This window comes from Peromyscus californicus, unplaced genomic scaffold, assembly GCF_007827085.1.
Source record: "Peromyscus californicus insignis strain IS unplaced genomic scaffold, ASM782708v3 Scaffold_5__1_contigs__length_169319896, whole genome shotgun sequence".
Classification (NCBI taxonomy): domain Eukaryota; kingdom Metazoa; phylum Chordata; class Mammalia; order Rodentia; family Cricetidae; genus Peromyscus; species Peromyscus californicus.
Genome location: NW_026294573.1, coordinates 13,498,883 through 13,504,973, shown reverse-complemented (window position 1 = coordinate 13,504,973; position 6,091 = coordinate 13,498,883).

Below are 6,091 nucleotides of genomic sequence, written 5' to 3'. Positions count from 1 at the left end.
GGGACGGTCTTCTAGAAGGATGCTGAGTTATTGATTAGAGAGCAATTCTGCAGATTGTGGCTCTGTCGTGAATGCAAACACGGGTCAGGATGGGGAGCCACTTGACTGCAAGCTAGCTAACCGCATATGTTGATTAAATTGATTTCGATCCAGGTTTTCCCGGATTGGAGAAATTACATTTGATTCCCCAGATGAGCCCCTTCTCATTTCCCATTTCTTCTGGCCTCTCTTCTATTAAGAGAGAAACGGTAAAACCTGTCAGGGCACAACTGCAAAGTGCTTGCTTAATCCTTGAAGACTAGGTGGCGGGACTGCAAGAGCCCTCTCCAACCCTTGGGACTTTTCTTGCCTTCCAAACAGGATGTGGCTCAGGCATGAGGCAGAGTGCCTGCAAATGCTCATGGAATTGCCTTAAACTCACTACAAAGTGAGTTCTGGAACAGCCAGAGCTATAACACAGAGAAACCCTGTCTCAAAAAACCAAAAGTAAATAGATAAATAAAAATAATTATGATTTTAAAGATTTATTATTTTTATTTTATGTATGTAAGAGATTTTCCTGCATGTATGGCTATGCACCAAGTGTATGCAGTACCCGTGGAGGCCAGAAGAGGGTGTCAGATTCCCTAACTGGAACTAGTAAGCCTCCGCGCAGGTGCTGGGAGTCAAATCCTGGTCCTCTGGAAGAGCAGTGAGTGCTCTTAATTGCTGGACCATCTTTCCAGCTCCCTCATGGTCGTTATCTTTTTAAGCAATATGTACCTCTAGGCTGGCCTCCAGTTCACCATGGAGGCAGGGGTGATCTCGAACTCCTGATCCTCTTCTCTTTGCCCCACACCTGCGGGGATGATGCCCATGCATCGACATGTTTAGCTAGATTTGATTTTCATGTTTGCAGTGATGGGAACCCTACACAGGACTAGAACATTTTAAGCATTAGATGTTAGCTGGACTCTGCGATGTCTCCTGTAAAGCTTATACTTGGTTAGGGGAGAGAGGAGGATCAGGGGTTCAAGGTCATCCTTGGCGACATACATCCTGAGCTACACGAGGCCCTATCTCAGAAGTAAGAACAACAAACAGAAGGAAAAGGAAATGGTGAAACAAGCAAGCAAAAGGTGTACCCTCTGGTGAGCTTTGCTTCAGCCAGGAAAATGCATCTTAAACAGATATCCCAGGAGCCTTTTCTGCTTCCAACAGCCTAAGAAGTGCCACCTGCTTGACCACTTTCCTCAAGGGAGGGCCCACTGTCTATTTTCATCCTGGGGGTGTTTGTCCCCTAATTCGTGGAGAGGAGCTCTCAGCTAAAGGACGTAGGACCCACGAAGCTGGCCCTGTGAGCCAGCTTAATTATAATCATAATGAACAGCCAGGTATGGTAGCACACACCTTTAATCCTAACATTCACGAGGCAAAGGCAGGCAGATCTCTGCGAGTTCAAGGCCAACCTGGTTTACAAAGTAAGTCCCAGGCCAGCCAAGAATGTATAGTGAGACCCTGTCTCAAAAACAAACAAACAAACAAACAAGTGAAGATAAATAAAAAATGAAGCAAAAAATTAGCGATTTGTTTTCTTTTTTCCAAATATTTACGTATTAACTTTAGCTGATGTGCATGGGTATTTTGTCTCCTTGCACGTAAGTGCACCACGTGCACAGGGCAGTCACCATGTGGGTACTGGGAAGAGCAAAGCATGCTTTTAACTGCTGTGCCTCCTCTCCCGCCCCTGCAGTTTCTGTTTTAGTAAGTTAGCTTCTAAGAAACTCCCAAGGGATGCTGACAAGGCTGGTCCCAGGGTCACATCACAGCTTCCCGACCTGGGCTGAGCAGCTCCATTCCTCCTGTCTGTCATACCAGGGCTTCTCTGGGCTTTGAGTCGTCTTCTGGATGTTATTTAGGTCAGCAAGCAAACGTAGCCGGCTTCCTGCATGCCAGCTGCCCTGGCTGCTCACTAGATAACAGAGAGAAAAACCACAGGCTGAGCCCAGGATAGCTGCCAGGCTGGGGACTTAGAGGTCCAGCTGTAACATTTAAAGACCTTTTGGATTCTAAAATTCTGTGACTCACTGTCAGAAATAGAAGTTTTTTTTCTTTTTAATTATTTTTATGTGTATGGTGTTTTGCCTGTATGTGTGCCTGTATGCCACGTGGCATGCATTTCTGGTGCCCAAGGAGGCCAGAAAAAAGGTGTTGGATCACCTGGAACTGGAGTTACAGACAATTGTGAGCCGCTATATGGGTGATGGGAATCCAACCCAAGTCCTCTAGAAGAGCCGTCTGCTGAGCCATCTCTCCAGCCCCTAGAACAGGATCTGTACTTCTCAGGAAACCTCTCAACTATTAGGACAGGGATGCCACTACCTACAGATCTGGGTATGAGGAAACAGTAAATTCAGAAGGAACCCCAGATCAATGTTGTCATTTACAGACAGGGGAACCAGAGAGGAAGCAGGAAGTGTTGACTCCAGATCAACCAACTGGCTTTCCACTTCTGCTTACAAAGGCAGTGTTAGCTCTCAAACCCGGGACCTAGGAACACATCAGAGCGGACCTGGCCACTAGGTTCTCCCAGCATCCCTCAGTTCCTACCTGTTTCGGGGTCCTCCTGGCTGGCACACCTGTCCCCCTACCCTAAACTCCTCTAGCTTAGGGACTGGGCTGGGTCTGCCCTTACCCCAACTGCTCTTCTCTATATAATCCAGTCATTTTGGCCACGAGGTGCTTATTTATTTATTTATTTATCTATCTATCTATTTATTTATTTTTTGAGACAGGGTTTGTCTGTGTAGCTTTTGGAGCCTGTCTTGGAACTCACTTGGTAGCCCAGGCTGGCCTCGAACTCACAGAGATTCACCTGCCTCTGCCTCCTGAGTGCTGGGATGAAAGGCATGCACCACCACCGCCCGCCATGTCACGCATTTTTTTTAGCCCTTTTACCTCTTGGCTGCCTCTTGGTCAACGGCTCGGCTCCTCTCACGGTCCGGTTCAGTCTACCGGCCATGATCAGGCTGGATCTCCCCTCTGCCTGTCTCCTCTTGATCTCTACAATAAAAATCTCCATCCTTTAGGAGCAGCCATGCCCTCCTCCCTCTACTTCATTTTTTCACTCATTTACTGGCTTTCCAGTTGCGCTTGCAAAGGCAATGTAGCTCAACGAGAATGAAAGAAATGCCGGGGCAGGTGAGAGGCCTCAGCGGGTTACAGCACTTGCCTTCGGGCCTGAAGACCTAAGGTTGGTCCCTGGGAACTGCATGGTAGGAGAGACCCAACTCCTGCATCCTGCAAGTTGTTCTCTGACCTCCACAGGAACCCCTTGGCATGCCCCCGCCCCCCAGAGAAAGAAAATGTAAGTCAGTGCCTTTAATCCCAGTGCTCTGGAGGCAGAGGCAAGCAGACCTCTGAGTTTGAGGCCAGCCTGGTCTATTGAGTAAGTTCCAGGATAGCCAGGGCTACACAGAGAAACCTTGTCTCAAAAAAAAAAAAAAGAAAGAAAGAAAAAAAAAAGAATATTTTAGTATATTAACCCCAGATTGGCAAGATGTTATCATTTCAATGTGGAATCAATATATTATTTTAAATATCTATCTGACTTTACATTTTTAAAATTTATTATTGTGGGTGCATGTATGATGTGAGCACACATGCCATAGGTGGCATGCGGGTTCCAAGAGGCAGGTCATCATGGTTGCCCTGCCGGATGGCATGAGCCTTTACCTGCTGACCATCTTGCCTGCCCTTTTTGTTGTTGTTATTTGTTAGTGTTACAGATTTATTTTTAATTTTTTTAAAAAATATTTATTTTATGTGTATGAGTGACCTGTCTTCATGCACATCAGAAGAGGGGCATCAGATCCCATTATGGGGGGGGTGAGCCACATGTGGGTGCTGGGACTTGAACTCAGGATCTGGAAGAGCAGCCAGTGCTCTTAACCTCTGAACCATTTCTCCAGCCCCTATTTTGTTTGTTTGCTTTTGAGACAGGCTCTGGGTCTATATACCAGGGTGGCCTGAGATTCACTACGTAGCCCAGGCTGCCCTTTAGGTCATACCAATCCTATCTTAGCTGGCTGAGTGTTAGGATTATAGGTATGTGCAACCATACCAGGTTTATCCTTTACTTCCGGGTGTGCCTGGGGTTGAAACCAGAGCCATTCACATGCCAGGCAAGTAAGTGCTCTACTGCTGAGCTGTATCCCCAACTCTATTAGCTTTTTGTAGGAAGTTTCTATATGTTGCCCAAGCTAGTTTCAAACTTACGATCCCCCTTGCCTCAGTTTCCCAATATCTGGGACTACATAGCTACATACCATTGACACAATGGTATGTATATAAAACTGTTCACGAGATCTGTCATGGGTTGTTTCGTTTTTTGGGTTTTTCATTTTGTTATGTTCTGAGTCTTCAAGTGTATCGTGACCTGGGTATGGTGGTACAAGCCCAAGATGCCAGCACTCTGGAGGTGAGGCAATAGAATATCAGTTCAAGGCCAGGGTGGGCTACAATGTAAAACCTTGCTTCAAGAACAAAGGAGAAAACAAAAACAACAAAAAACCCAAATGAAACAAACCAATCCAGTGTGTTTATGCTACAGCATACTTGCAGCATGAACCTGCCACATTCAAGGGTCCAGTATTTTCTCCACTCCCTGGTTCAACAGCACAGGCAGACTGTGTATCATCCTATTGCGGTCCAATTGCACCTACTCAGACTATCAGAATTCACTTCTGTCTGGAGCTGACGGTGTGGATTGGTGGGTAGAGTGTTTGCCTAGCATGTACAAAACCCGATTCCCAACACGCTATAAATGGACTATGGTGGTCCATGCCTGTAATCTCAGCACTCCAGAGATGATGTAGGTAAATCAAAAGTTGAAGGTCATCCTTGGCTACATTGTGAGTTCAAGGCCAGCCTGGTTTAAAAACGGAACCATTTCCACCTCCCGGCTGGCTTCATTTTTATATAAACGGGACCAGAGCCTCTGTGGACTAGCAAGGGAGCTTTCTGTAGTCCAGCTGGATGCAATCACACCTCCGAGAGGGGCTCTGGACTGTTGCTGAGTCCAACCTTTATTAAGGAGCACCAAAAAAGGCAAACAGCAAGATCACCCATATTTCCATGAACAGACAGGGGCCAGTCACCTGTGCCCAGAGAGAAGGGTCTCAGTCCCTGCTCTCCGTTCTCCTCTTCATCCCATGCTCTAAACCTTTCTTCTGTCCCCGAGCAGTGGCTCAACTAAAATGAAGTAAAATTCTCAAGCTTAAGTGGGGGTTGGAAGGAGCACTCCCAGCTTGCCCCGTAGGTGCACCTCACTGTCACACTGGTTACATAAGCCAAGCAGCAGCCGACATGCCTCACTGATGAGTGTGTGCGTCTGCACCCCCATCTCAGCCAGGGGAGTCACTGGGCTTTCCCTGGGTCTCAAATAGTGTGGAACTGAGGCATGTAGTGGCAGCAAACACTTTTATCATCCGCCGAGGAGGGCCAGTTGGTGGGTGTTATCCCCCAAGTGCTCTTCTCCAGCACAGCCTCAGGAAAAACCAGTTTTGGAAGCACCACACCTTGGGTCAGATGATGCAACGTGATATTAGCGTCGGGTTGCATCAGCGGTTCTGACGCATGTGCCTTTTACGCCGGCAGAAAGCAGTATAATGGGGCAGGAGAAAGAAAGAGACGTTCGCTGCCTGAAAGCCTTTTAAAGGCGCCCTCAGCGTTTCTAATTGGCCACACAGGGTGTTGTCGGGAAGATAAACGCCCAACCAGCCACCTCCCCCGACAAGCTCCAGCACGCCGTTTCCTGAAGCCAGGACCTGACGGCACACTTAAGGCAGAATTCTTTTCTGGTTGGTTCTAATGTTTTATATCAAAGCCTCAAGGTTTAATCTCTTCAATCTTTTCGAATGCCTGGCCTATTAAGAGGCTTTCAAACGGTACTCCTATGTGGTCTTGACCTGAGTATCTCCGAAATGCACCAGTTGAAGCTCATTTTTGGAGTTGCTTTACATAAGTGCTTCCGGCTCTCAGGACACACAGACTTACATGACTTTATCGAATAACTTAGATTTGGTTCTCTTGGAGTTTCTGCCTGCCTTCA